The 14,634-nt window shown below is 46.2% G+C and overlaps 1 long non-coding RNA gene across 1 annotated transcript; it reads right to left on the reverse strand.

Moving 5' to 3' along the window:
* Positions 1-1,102: 1,102 nt before the first annotated feature.
* LOC128406683 (uncharacterized) lies at positions 1,103-4,998 on the reverse strand. Its single transcript, XR_008328576.1, has 2 exons — positions 4,131-4,998; positions 1,103-3,512 (listed from the first exon to the last, which is right to left on the reverse strand). It is a non-coding gene; the product is annotated as an uncharacterized LOC128406683 (long non-coding RNA).
* Between the last annotated feature and the right edge of the window lie 9,636 nt (positions 4,999-14,634).

The raw sequence follows: 14,634 nt of genomic DNA on the forward strand, positions 1-14,634 counted from the left end.
GATGTTCTACTTCCTTTTATCACTAAACATGCACAGGACTGCACTGTTAAAAGCAGGGACAGTTGGTACTTAAAAAAAACCCAACAACAATATTTGTTGGGAATTTTAAATACATTATCCTTCATTATTTTTGTACACTGCTAAACACGGTTCCGAGGTTACCGAGTGGCAATGTGAAAGCGCTTTTTTTTTTTTAAAAAAAAGGAGAAGTGTGTTTTAGGACATTCTTTCTCTCTTTCGTTGGACTGATACAAGGGATGTCCAGTATGCGATGAACAGATGGTGCTCACTGCCATAAGCTGTCCTCCCTTTACTGGCAGGAGTTCTGGACTTCTATAACAGCTGAGAGTGCCAGGCAGAAATCCTGCAGGTGAATCTCCCTACACTGCTGAACTGAAGTTATTTGGTTGCAGATAATGTTAAAAGTGGGACGCGGGTGGCGCTGTGGGTTAAACCACTGAGCCTAGGACTTGCTGATCAGAAGGTTGGCGGTTCGAATCCCCGCAACGGGGTGAGCTCCCATTGCTCGGTCCCAGCTCCTGCCAACCTAGCAGTTCGAAAGCACGTCAAAGTGCAAGTAGATAAATAGGTACCGCTCTCGCGGGAAGGTAAACGGCGTTTCCGTGCGCTGCTCTGGTTTGCCAGAAGTGGCTTAGTCATGCTGGCCACATGACCCGGAAGCTGTACGCTGGCTCCCTCGGCTAATAAAGCGAGATGAGCGCCGCAACCCCAGAGTCGGCCACGACTGGACCTAATGGTCAGGGGTCCCTTTACCTTTACTTAATGTTAAAAGTGGAAGGAGGACCAGAGCTCAGTGGTTAGAGCACATCCTTTCGGAGCTCAATCCAGGTTAGACCTGGGGGAAAGCCTGCAATTCAGTGGCAGAGCATCCTCTCTGCATCCAGAAGGGCACCAATGTTCAACCCTTGGCATCTCCAGGTAGGTCTGGGCCAGTCACCCTGCCTGGAACCCTTGAGAGCCTCTGACAGTCATAGACAGTTCTGAGCAGAGGCAGATTTAGGGGAGCGCCTTACTAGGTTCGGTCTTAGAGGGTGCGAAGCCTCGAGGATGCTGCATATATGATGTACATAGAAAGATTATGAAAAAAAACTTTATTCACATTATCCAATGGCCATAGCAACAGTAAAATATTACAATATACGCAGAAAAGGAAATTTGATATAAAAGCACAATTTAAAGTCCTGAATATGATGTACATAAAGTGGAAGGCAAGAAGTGGAGGTAGCTGAATTCTGGCAGCCCATAGGGCACTGCTGACCCCAAGGTCCACCACTGTACTGAGCTAGATTGTCCCATGAGCTGGCTCTGCATAAGGCAGCTTCTTAGATTACTTAAATATTTCCCCTTTTCAGCATTGTGAAGACTAGAGTCTAAAATTATCATTTAAGGGGTGCATGCTGGTGCATCACAGGTTCGGTTTCCTGGATCTCCAGGTAGGGCTGACCTAGGTGGGCCAGAGATCTGACTCGGCCTAAAGCAGCTTTTAACCCCCCCTCCCCAGCCTGAAACTCTTGAGATACACAATCCTGTTAGTACAGTCCTGAGCTAAGTGGACAAAGTATCTACCTAAGAAGTGCACCTTGCGTTTCTAAAGGCGCTTTGAGAGCTGGCACAAGGGGTGCCAATTTGAATAAAATGGGGGTGGCAGCAGGTAAGCCCCGTCCCACATAATCACATGACACAGCACACACACAATTTGAATAGTAATGCCCGTCAACGGAGGTGGGGGGCTGCCCCCCTCATATATTTTATTGGGAGGGGAGATCTCTCTTTGGTCCGTAGGAGTTGGCTTCTATGGCAAGGTGGCTCTGATGCGCGGTTAGCCCCTTACACTAAAGGAAAAGCCATACACTCACAGCGCTATACAGCTCTCCGCTGCATAAGGGCCAAATCAGACTGGAGACGTCTTGCAGGCCTCCTCTGAAGATCCAAACCTATGAAAGATCCTCTCTAGCATGTCCTCTCCCTAACACCAACCTGTCCCCAAGCCTGATGTAAAGAGGGGTTCTCAGGCATGTGTCTCCAGCATTATACATGAACAGGAACAGCGTTCCGATTTAAAGCCAGTGGCGGTGCAGTGCCTATGGCTTAGTCTCACATATAGGTGAAAGTGCAAAAGTTCCTCAAGAAGTTTCAGGTCAATATCTTCTGGGTAGATATTCCATCAACAGTTCTACACCTTGCTGAATTCCTTGCTTAGATACTATCAGGATAGCAAGAATGGAAAACAATTCTGCAACACAGTACCTCTTTTTAAATTGGCTTCAAGTGCATCTAATAAAGGAATATAGGAATAAAGGATTTTATCCTAAACTTATCTCTTGAAGAAAGTGCATCTAAGGCATCAGGTGCACTTCTGTCACTTCTTTGCCGTGCCCTCACTCTTTGTCTCCTTGTTTTATAATTGACATTGGGCAAGTTGGCTTTTGCCTATTTCTCAAGCTCATCAAAATCTTCTCTAATTTTCCTTTAAAAATACAGAAAACTGTACAAACTTGCATAAGAACTCAGTAACAGACCTGACTTCTGAAGGGCTTTGCTGACCTTGTGAAAATGACCTAGCACATGGATTTATATCTCTTAAGATTTTGCAGACTTTGGCTGTGAAGTAGTGCCCCACAAAAAAAATTCAAGTTGGGCCCCAGAATTTCAAGTTGGGCTCCACTGGCTGGCCCCCAGTCTCATAGTTGCTGGGCCCAAGTTGCCCTGCCCTCGCATGAAGTCTTGGGTTTGCAATTTGGGGAGAGGGGAGACTGCCTGCTGGGTGTTGGGCTGGCTGGGGAAGCCCCATAGATTTAGAGACCCTAGGCTTCAGCCTACTTAGCCTATACATAAATCCAGCAGTGGAAATGGGAAAAGATTTGAGCAGAGGCTAGAGACTTCCTTAAATGGTTAGCATGAAGCAGAAATCCCATTAAACACTTTGCAAGACTGCTGGCTGGCTGAAGACCTTTGTTTAAAGATCTACAAGCTCAGCCTATTATATTCAAAAGCAGACACTGAATTAAATGGAGATAACTCTCCACGGAACAGTGCACAGGACTATAGTCATTCACAAGGCTGGATTAATAACCCAAATCCAGGCCATCCAATCCAAATTCCAACATGCTGACCGCTATACCAGCTTTTGCCAGCTCAGGGATCAATTACAGCTGCCTACATTTTTTGGACTCCCCTTGGAGATGTGGCTACGGAGCGGTTGTCACGATGAGCTCACACACATCTCAATTTGTCTCTATACCACCACACTTTAGAAAGATCACTTCAGTTTCAACAACACAAATATTTGTGAAAATGTGTATATTCTTTTAAATAAGTATGAAGTGATAAAAATTAACACAAGTTGATTTCCAGTTCAGCATTATAAGCTTGCCCACAGGGTCCATAAAATATCAAGATTGCTGCTGTGTATTGCGTTCCGTCTGACTTTGCTCTTCCTTTGACTCAAACACTTGCGCCAGTTCAAGAGACCTTTCTCTTATCTGTTGGACCTGAGTCAGGTTTTATATAAAAAGAAACACACAATAAGTAAGTTCTGTTTTTTTGCTCAGTTTTATGAAGAATTTACCTTGAAAGGTGGGACCTGGAGCTCCGTAATTCTCTAATGCCCAAACCTTTCTCCAGGTTGCCTGCTGCCAGGAACTCCATATGTTGGAGCCAGAAGACCCATCCCCTGCCACTAGATTTGAAGCACAAGCCTTCCCTCAATGGCTTCCAAATCCCCCTGTTCCAAGATTTAAGGCCAGCTTTAGACCACCAGCTCCACTTCCACTCCGCCAGCTGTTACTTTGCCTGAACAGGCTCCTGACCTCACACGGGCATGCACAACATTCCCCCAGTCTGTGCGCATTATTTGGTCTATGAAAATCTGCTCTCGATTCCTAGAACTGTAATTAACTTGCGATGGTAGGATATCCAACTGGTAAAGGTTTCTGGCTTACTTTCCCCTTCCATTAAAAGACCAGCAGAAAAATGAAAGCTATTAAAAGGACATTGGGAAGGAAAGGTTGGTTGGCAGATGCACTTTTGCAATTTTACAAAAATCAATAAACTGTAAATAGTAAAAAAGAAAGGAAAAGGGATCTTAATAAAAACTAATAATATTTTACCATTGATTTCGCTCCTTGCATCTCTTTACTGATGAGATCCCTCTCCACTTGGAGAGAATTCAATTTGTCCTTCAGGTAATCTCGCTCCTGGATTAAGTCTGTCATTGCTTCTTCCTGCTCATGAAGTTTCTGAGTTACTGTCAGCATGTCCATTAACTCCGCTTCAATTCTGCTTACTGGCTTTTAATTTCTCCCTCAGTTGTTCCATTTCATTCAACTTCTCCAGAGTTTTGCTGAGTTGTTCTTTCATACAAGGTCTATCCTCTTCTGTGTCTCCTATTTGCAGCTCTTGGATCTTGCTAGGTGGCTTCTTAAGAAAAGGAAAATGGGCAAGGTGTCAGTGATGTGCTCTAGCTCTGCAAGTGCCAATATTCTAACTTTATCCCAAAAATGTTATAAGAAACTTTAGCACTCCATGTATATATCAGTTTTTCTCAAAGACAGACTGCAACTTGTGTCTGACCATCTGTGCACATCACTGTAAGTCATGACTTACTGTAGATGAGCAAATTACGTCTTTGCTCCTCGCGGCTAGTGCTGGAGTAAGGAAAAATAAACCACGATGTTAAGTCAAGGTTTGTTCTTGGTGTACCAATCATGGTTTATTTCACTCCAATCTCCAGTTTGTTTGTGTACAGTAAACCTTGGGTTATGGCTTGACATGACACTAAAATGTTCAGCTGTAATACACAACTGCCTTGCAGAATATCTTTGGAAGAAAGGAAAGGCTTAAGGAGTAAACCCTACACTAATCTGGAGTGGAGTCCCTAAGATGGCTGGATGGTGCCTTGCATGCCTCCTTCTGGCAACACCTGCTGCCATGTTGGTGCTAAACGTATTGCTCTGCTTCTCTATGGACCGCATCAGTGAGGTCTTGTCTTCTACCATAGGGAAGACGATGTCCTTTGTGCCCATAGGCCATACTGCAAACAGTGGAAGACACAGAGCAGCGTCTCAAGGCCCAGTTTTGTTGCTGGGGATGTGAGATGCAGTGCTTTTCACCAGCTAAGGTGTGTCCATCCCTGCCCCCCAATGGCCAACGTGATCCATGCCATCACCACTTCCTGACTAGACTACTGCGGTGCGTCGTACCTGGGGCTGCTTTGGAAAACTGAAAAAATTAGGCACTTCATAAATACAGGTGAAGGGAACACACTTCATCTTTCCTGAAGGAAAGGTACTGGCTACCAGTCTGTTTGAACTCAATTTACAGTGTCAGCACTTACTTTTACAATCATATGCGACTTTGAGCTCCGATATCACCGGAAAGATATCACCTTGGGGGCTTTAGCGGGAGGTGGGGGTGTCAGCATCACCCTTGAGCCAGTGCCACCAACTGGACTCACACACTTCAGCCCCGACTGGGCTAGGCGAGCTGGGTAGCACTTCCAGAGACCACCTTCTGCACAGGAACAGGTCAAAGTGCTGTGGACTCACAGCTTAGAGTTGTGAGCACCGGATTCACTCCAACAAGAAGACAGTCGTCGCACAGCAGAGTATAGCAGAGCATAAATGACTCGGAGAGCAGCTCTGTAGAATATCTTATTTTATTCTATCTACAACTATAATGCACAACTATGTACCGAGCTAAATGAGGTCTAAATGAAAGTGCTGAACTGCACTGAGTGTCTGCAGCTGCTCTTAGCAGCAACCTTATCTATACACACGATCTCTCTCTAACACTCAGTCTCTCTCTCTCTTTGATGTGAGGCTGGAGCGGAATAAGTAGAGAGCAGAAACTGCCCCCTCCTCTCTTGAGAATCAGCAGAGAACACCAACAGATTCTTGGATATGGGAGGGGTGAAATCTCCTCATTGGGAAGGGACAGAGCACGCGGCTCTGTCCCTTCCCTCACCTCCCGCAAGAGCCACATGCTATTTAAAGGGAGCGTGGCGATCGCTGGCTTTTGTGGGAGGTGAGGGAAGGGACAGAGCGCAGATCTGTCCCTTCTCCCACCTCCCGCAAAAGCCAGGGATAGCCGCACGAAGCCTCCGCAGGGAAGCGGGATGAAGGCTCACCGCTGCCCTGCGGAGGCTTTGCACGGCTAAGCCAGAAGCTAGAACAGCTAGAGGGAGTGCGGCGATCCCGCTGGCTGTCCTGGCTTCTTTCTTGGTCACGCGCAGCCTCTCCCAGCTTCATCCCCTGCCCGGGAGAGGCTGCATGCGGCTAAAGCTCCCCCAAGAGCCGCGCTCCCTTTAAAGAGCATGCGGAGTGTGTGTGCGGCTCTTGGGGGCTTTTCCCTGAGGAGGGAGAAGGGCAGCCTTACTTTTCCCCTTACTTTTTAGGAGGGGAAAAGTGCGTCTTACAGAGCGAAAAATAAGGCACTTAATAAAATTTATACATCGCTTGATTGTAAACCAACAAACCAACAAACCCTGAGAGGGTTTACAAAGTACTTCAGTGTTTATCAAGTGCTTACCAAAGGTAAAAGATTTGGTCCCATCAAGCTGAGATATGGTGCATTCTTCATTTTTCCAGACAATACTCTCTTCCTCCGCAAGGTCTGCATTCTTGCTTAAGGAACAAAACACTGTTAGAGATTCACTCTATACACTAAACAAAAAAATTTTTTTCCTTCCAGTAGAACCTTAAAGACCAACTAAGTTAGTTCTTGGTATGAGCTTTCGTGTGCATGCACACTTCTTCAGATACACAGAAGTGTGCATGCACACGAAAGCTCATACCAAGAACTAACTTAGTTGGTCTTTAAGGTGCTACTGGAAGGAAAAAAAATTTTTTGTTTTGACTATGGCAGACCAACACGGCTACCTTTCTGTAACTAACTCTATACACTGTTAGAGTATAGAGAAATTATACTCTGGTGTTAAAGAAATACTTATACCCACACTAATCTAATTGTCTGGTCCTGAGAGTATATTTAAAGATGTTTGCAGCTGTTGACTTAACATTATGACAATGTGCAAGTTATATTGAATAACTTGCTGTGCAGAGCATGTGTAAAGCGCATTGTAAGCACATATTTGTATCCAAATTTAAGGGTTGTGGAACCAGTCCTAGGCATGAAGCACCTGTGAGTATGTGTTTGCTTTGTCCCTCTGAGAACAATTTTTTAAATCCAGCTCCTATTTGATTAAATGCCCTTTTAGAAGTACGGCTGCTCTAAAGTATACATACTCTTCTGGAGCATTTTAGACATAATCTTCACATTCTGAAACAAGTGCATCTCACATTTACAGCACAACCCTATACACGCCTACCTAAAAGACATACAGCATTTTTAGGTTATATGGTTTTATTGACACTTACTGTATATAGTCATACCTCGGGATGAATACGCTTCAGGTTAAGTGTTTTCGGGTTGCTCTCCACGGCGACCCGGAAGTAATGGAATGTGTTACTTTCAGGTTTCGCCGCTCGCACATGTGTGGATGCTCAAAATGATGTCATGCGCATGTGCAGAAGCGATGAAGCGCAACCCGCGCAAACGTGTGTTATGTTCGCTTCAGGATGCGACGTTGATGTTACAAGTTGATGTTACCTCCAACCAAGGGAAGGTGGTGGTGAAATGACTACCATTTCCTGGAGAGCAGTATCACCCTGGTGGTTGCTATGGAAACACAGCTCACTCTTTAAGATGCTGCGGATGCCATTAGCCTCACAGATAAAGCCATAGCCTCCCCAAGAAGTGAAGTTACAGTGAATAAGGCATTCTCCGTAGTGGCTGAAAAAGGTTCCTGGCTTTAGGTGGAGAACAAAGGAAGCTTTCTGTCCATCTCATGTCAGCCACCCAAAGGTAACTGGGGGCTAGAACGAGAATGGCTGCGAGCAGCTGAGTTTTATTTACTTATTTAACTTATATGCCACCCTCTGCAAGGAGCTAAAGTGGCCTTGCACATCTCCCCCCCTGCCTCACTTCATCCTCACAAGGACCCCACAAGGTAAGTTAGGCTGTCAGTCAAGTGACTAGCCCAAGCAAGCTACCGTATTTTTTTGCTCCATAAGACGCACTTTTTCCCTACTAAAAAGCAAAGGAAAATGTGTGTGCGTCTTATGGAGCGAATGCAGGGGGGAGGCAGGCGGGAAAAGTCCCCAAGAGCTGCACACAAGCTCCGTGCGGCTCTTGTGGGCTTTTCCCCAGGAGGGAGAAGGGACTGACTGGCCGCATCAGTCCCTTCCCCCACCTCCTAGAAAAGCCAGCAGAAGCCGCACGCTCCTTAAAGGGTGTGCAGCTCCTGTGGGCTTTTGCAGGAGGTGAGGAATACTCCCACAGTTTGTCGGGGCTGGCGGGGGAAGCCCGGGCTTCCCCCCGCCAGCCCCGATAAGCTCCTGAGCAGCTCTAGGGTAGCCTGCAAAGCCTCCGCAAGGCAGCAGCGAGCCTTCAACCCGCTGCCCTGCAGAGGCTTCACACAGCTATCCCTGGCTTCTGCGGGAGGTGGGGGAAGGGACAGAGAGCGGCTCTGTCCCTTTCCCCACCTCCTGCAAAAGCCAGGGATAGCCGCGCTCCCTTTACAGAGCCGTGTGGAGTGTGTGTGTGGCTCTTGGGGGCTTTTCCCCGAGGAGGGAGAAGGGCAGCCCATCACTGACGAGCTGCCCTTCTCCCTCCTCGGGGAAAAGCCCCCAAGAGCCACACACACACTCCACGCGGCTTGTGAAAGGGAACGCTGAGCAGAGCCTGGGGTGCATACAGGCTCTGCTCAGCGCTCCCTTTAAATAATATTTTTTTCCTTGAATTCCCCCTCAAGAAACTAGGTGCGCCCTATCATCAGGTGCGCCTTATGGAGCGAAAAATACGGTGCATGGCCAAGCAAGGATTTGCACCCTGGTCTCCCAAGCTCCTAGTCCAATGCTTTAATCCTGTGGTTCCCAATGTGGGGGCACACGCCCCACAGGGGGGCAATTTGAGAACGAGTTATCCACAGTCAATGGCCTTTTAGGCTTCCTCCACGTTAAATGGGGGGGGGGGTGTCACTGAATAAGAATTATATGTCACGGGGTGGGGTGGGGGTGGGCATTAGGATTTTAGGAGCATGGTTAAAAAAAAGGTTGGGAACCACTGCTCTAATAAGGAGAGTGGGTATGCAAGGCTGGAAAGACTTTCATGATTAAGTATTTTCAACATCAAATCTATTAACCCGCCCTTCACCATCAAGCCGGGCTTACAGAAATTTAAAAGCCCAGATTCCCCCCCCCTTTTACCCACGCGCATTTAAAACAGCTGCAGTCGAGGGGGAGTGAAGCAGTTAAAAGCAAATAGAAATAGAGTCGCAGGGAAAAGGTGTGCGCCCTGTTCCTGAGCCAAGCTTCCTTCTCGGGGCTTCGCGTGCATGCCTGCCAGCCTGTTAAGGTCCCGCGCTTACTTCGGAGTAGACGACTTAGAAACAGCGATGGGGGGTTACTGCGAAGCAACAGCTCCCCTTTCCCAACCCCAGAGGCTCACCTGGCGGGGAGCGGGCGCACCCGAACGCAGGCAGCACCTTCCTCGGACATCTCGCCGAAGCACAAAAGACGCCGCTGCTGCCCCCGCCCCCCGGGCCATTTTCTATTGGTCCGCGGGTGACGTAGGCGCGCAGTCCCCGCCCACAAGTTGGACCGTAGTAATACCTAAGGGGATGGGGGGGCGGGCGAATCGATCTCAGGCTCCTGGGCGGGGGGAGGCGATGAGACAAAGAGCGCCCGATCTTGTATAAACGACCAGAGGGAATTTCGAGGGATTCGAGCCTCCTTCTTATCTCTGGGGAAATGAGTGAAAAGGAAGGGGGAATACTCCCCTGGCTTCCCCCTTCGCCTTGTTTCCCAAGGGCCGTGGTGGTGCTAGGGTTAAAAAGGTCCTTTCGTTCTTTCCCCTCCTCCGCTCCGTCGTCTCTCTTCGGTGGAGTCGGCCAGGCAGGGAAGCCGCTTGCTGATTGGCTGGATCGGATTCTCAGCCTTGCGAGCGCGTTGATTAAATGCATGCCCTTTAAAGTGCTGATGTTCTTCGCGGGAGAAGCTGCGAAGCCTCCTTCCTTTACCCCTTTTTGATTGAGAGCAGGGCCGGATTTACGTATAAGCTAGACAAGCTATAGCTCAGGGCCCCACTCTCTTGGGCCCCCCAAAAAAATTTAAAGGAAAAAAAAAACCCTGGATGTACATTTCCAAAATATAAGATAAAAAATAAAACAATAAAACCTAGCCCATCTAATCTTTGTATTCTTCACAAGGTTAGTCTAAGCACAACCAAACTTTTGTATTTGATCCCTGTTTGTGTAAATATTCATTTAAGCATTCCCATTGTTTCTGTACCATAGTTTTAGATTTATGCCTTATTATATCCGCCAGTTTTGCTAACTCCAGATACTCACATAGTTTACTTAACCATTCCCTTTTTGTTGGGATGTTATTTCCTTTCCAGTAACTGGCCACCAACGTTCTCACTGCTGTTGTTGCATATACGAATATGTTATCTTTGGGGATATCCTTACTCAAAATTCCTAATAAGTATGCTTCTGCCCTTTTGTTATATGAAACCTTTATTAATTTCTAAATTTCTTCTTGGATCATTTCGCAGAATTTTTTGATCTCTGAACATGTCCACCACATATGGTATAGAGTGCCCTTCATCTTATTGCATCTCCAACATTTATTACTAATCGATCTATTTATTTTTGCTAGTCTGTCTGGTGCCATATACCATCTGCGGTGCATCTTCATATAATTCTCTCTTATTGAATTGCAGGCCGTAAAATTTATGTTTCCCCCAAAAAACTTTTCCAATACAGTGCCCCGCAAGACGAATGCCTCGCAAGACGGAAAACCCGCTAGACGAAAGGGTTTTCCGTTTTGGAGGTGCTTTGCAAGACGAAAAAGTCTTGCGAGTTCCTTCGGGTCCCCCCCCCCTTTTCCTAAGCCGCTAAGCCGCTTATCAGCTGATCCACTGATAAGCCGCTTAACAGCTGATTGCTAAAAGCCGCTAAACCGCTAATAGCGCTAATCCGCTAAGCTGTCAATGGGCTTGCTTCGCAAGACGAAAAAACCGCTATACGAAGAGCCTCGCGGAACGAATTAATTTCGTCTTGCGAGGCACCACTGTATTCCATATCAATTGTATATCCTAGATCCCATTCCCACTTTAGCATATTCTCTCCTTTTACTTCTTGGTCTATTAAACTGTACAGTTTCAAAAGTGTTTTTTTATTATTTTCTAATACCTCTCTTTCTAATTTTGATGTTTTATTCCCAAATCCCCTAACTTTTATATCTTTCTCATATGTAGCCTTAAGTTGGAAATATTCTAGCCAATTTAAATTCTCATTCTTGATCTTATTTCTTCCTTTTATTTATCTTCTTCTTGTTCTTTTCTTTTATATTTTACCTTTCATTTCTTTTCTTTATTGTGAATATTGTTTTGTAGAGGTGCAAATAATTGTAAATATCAGAAGAGGTAAAATGTTTTCTAATTTTCTATTGGTTACATGTATTTTCCTTTTTTTGTAAATTTGTGGGTTTTTTTATTTGTACTCAATAAAATTAGTAATAAATAAATAAATAAATAAATAAAGCTCATCACGTGTCCATCTCCTCGTCCCACTTGGCGGCGTCAGGCAACTTCATGTTTTGTCACATGAAATCAAGGAACATGGAGGCCTGCAGTAACTGGCCAAGCCTCTGGAAGTGCCGTGTACAGTAGGAGAGACTCCACAGCTGCTTTGATCCCTTCGTATTGCAAGAGGCTCTCTGGTGTCTCATGCTTGAGGAGGGTTTCCACCACTGGCTGAGCCTCGAGGTAGTTCTACGAGTTTGTGTTCCACGTGATGGAAAACTTCAACACAGCCTCTGGAAGAAGGGGTTTGGGGAAGACACGTCAGGAAGGAGTGCAAGTTGCAGGCAGCGTGGCCACCTTGAACCAACACACCTCTCTTGCGAAGCGTGGCCAGGTCTGGGCACACATCTGACCTGCGCCTTTCTTCAAGGCAGGGAAGCAGATCCAACACCCCTCCCCACCTAGTAGAAACCATTAATGATGGGAGGGGTGACTGAGTTTATTCCAGACTACATGGCTTGCAGGAATAGGTTTTATAATATTTATAAAAGTACAACAACAAGAACAATATGTATTATAATCTTTGCTCTAGTATTACAGAGCTGGTGGAGCTAATTTGAAGCTGTATATACACCATACAAAGGGTCGCGGGTGGCACTGTGGGTTAAATCACAGAGCCCAGGACTTGCCAATCAGAAGGTTGGCGGTTCGAATCCCTGTGACGCTTCCGTTGCTCGGTCCCTGCTCATGCCCACCTAGCAGTTCAAAAGCATGTCAAAGTCCAAGTAGATAAATAGGTACCGCTCCAGCGGGAAGGTAAACAGTGTTTCTGTGCGCTGCTCTGGTTAGCCAGAAGCGGCTTAGTCATGCTGGCCACATGACCTGGAAGCTGTATGCCAGCTCCCTCGGCCAATAAAGCGAGATGAGCACCGCAACCCCAGAGTCGGTCACGACCGGACCTAATGGTCAGGGGTCCCTTTACCTTTTTTACACACCATACATTAAAAGCATTATCGCTTCTCCCCTGTAAGAATCCTGGGAACTGTAGATTACCCTTCTACCGCACAGCTACAATTTGTAGCACCCTTTACAAACTGCAGTTCCCAGGATTCTTTGGGAGAAATGTGCTTTTAATGCCTGTTTTTCCTGCAGCAGGCATGCTCAGCTACCCCTCTGGAAGCTCAATCTCACAGAAAGCTGAGAAAGCCACCAACTTGGATGGTTTTATGCAGGAAAGGCTATCAATGGCCACTAGGCACGATGGCTATGCTCTACCTCCACAGTCAGTGGCAGTAACGTTTGTGAATAGTAGTTGCTGGAAGATGCAGGAAGGGAATACAGAATGCTCTTGTTTCCACAGGCCTCTGGTTGGCCACTGTGAGAACAGGATGCTGGACTAGACAGGCCAATGTGGCCTCATCCAGCAGGCACTTCTTATGTCTTACGTGGTTCAAGGGTAGAGATTGTGAGAAGGCATCTTCCAAAGCAATCCCACCCTGCAAATAGCTTTGGAGCCTTCTTGCCTCTAGCCTAGCCCTCACCCCTTTTCCTGTTCCCGCTGGAGTCTTCTTTGGCTTGCCACGCCTGTGGGCTCTCTTCCGGCCAACGCTGCCAATGACAGATCTTAAAAACTTGGGGTCGGTGAGATTTGGCAATCGCAGCACCTTGCGCCTGCTGGACCTCCTGAGCGGAGCGGGTTGTGTCTTGCTCCTGGTGAAGTAGGGTGAAATGTGAGGAGTGTTGCAAGCCAGTGCAGAGGCAGAAGGTCTGGCCGAGATGGTAGAGCACGGCTTCTCTGTCAGGGGCTTCTTCCTAACCCAGTGGAACACCAGTATCATACGCCTCTTAGATGGGTTGGACATGCTGAAGAAGGTGTTGGAGGCCCAAAGACCAGGGTGACTTCAAAGCGGTGGTCGCAGCTGGCAGTTCCCTATCAATGGTGCCAAATCCAAGCAAATGTTAGCTCCAGTCCTGTTAAATCGATCCAGCAATTATGAATGTTAAATAAGGGATTAATTCCTCAGGCAGTATGAAAAGACTTTCTGTGGCTTTTTAATAGATGGGAGCCCCCAACTACTGCCACTGTTGACAGCCTGTTGCCCCTTCACTCTGCTTGAGTGGGTTATGTCACAATGGTTCCTTCATCAGGTGTTTGTGAGCATGAAAATGCTGTTGGGAGTTTCAGCAATGAAGGCTCAGGCATAACATACTGTTTGAAAGTCTGAACATTTCCTCTTTTTTTATTTAACAAAATTTATATACCACTTTTATAATTTATATACAAATTATTAGGTGAGTAAGTTAAAAATATACTGTAGTTTATTCACTTAGAGGCTAGTTTACATACTTTATTTCTTCTTATACTTCTATCCCACCTTTCCTCCACAGAGCATACACACTTCAGCCTCCACCTTCTCCATTTTATCCTGACAGCAATATTGTGAGCTAGGGCCATAGCTCAGTGGTAGAACAACTGCTTAGCATGCAGAAGGCATCAGGTTCAGTCCCCAGCATCTCCTGGTGGGACTGGGAGCGCTCCCTCTGCGCTTCGGAGGCTTCGTGTTGCTATCGCTGAAGCCAAGGAGCCTGCATTCGTGCCATAGGACGCACACACATTTCCCCTTAATTTTGGAGGGGGAAAAGTGCGTCCTATAAAGCGAAAAATACAGTATATCCAAAACCCATGTAAGGGTGAGAAAAACATAAATTTTACAGCGTGTGACCTATTAAGGGAGAACTACAGAAAAATTCATCATAGATGGTACTTAACTCCTGACAGATTGTCAAAAATGAATAAAATGAACAACAATAAATGCTGGAAATGTAATAGGACAAAAGGCACGTTATATCACATGTGGTGGACTTGCTCAAAGATTAAAATCTTTTGGGACATGATCCACGACGAGATAAAAAAATTGATAAGGGCATCACACAATAAAGGCAGAGGCATATCTGCTAGGAAGTCTTGATAAAGATATCTCAAAGGATAAAACTAACATATTCTTATACAGTGGTACCTCAAGTTAA

Source organism: Podarcis raffonei, chromosome Z, assembly GCF_027172205.1.
Source record: "Podarcis raffonei isolate rPodRaf1 chromosome Z, rPodRaf1.pri, whole genome shotgun sequence".
Taxonomy (NCBI): Eukaryota; Metazoa; Chordata; class Lepidosauria; order Squamata; family Lacertidae; genus Podarcis; species Podarcis raffonei.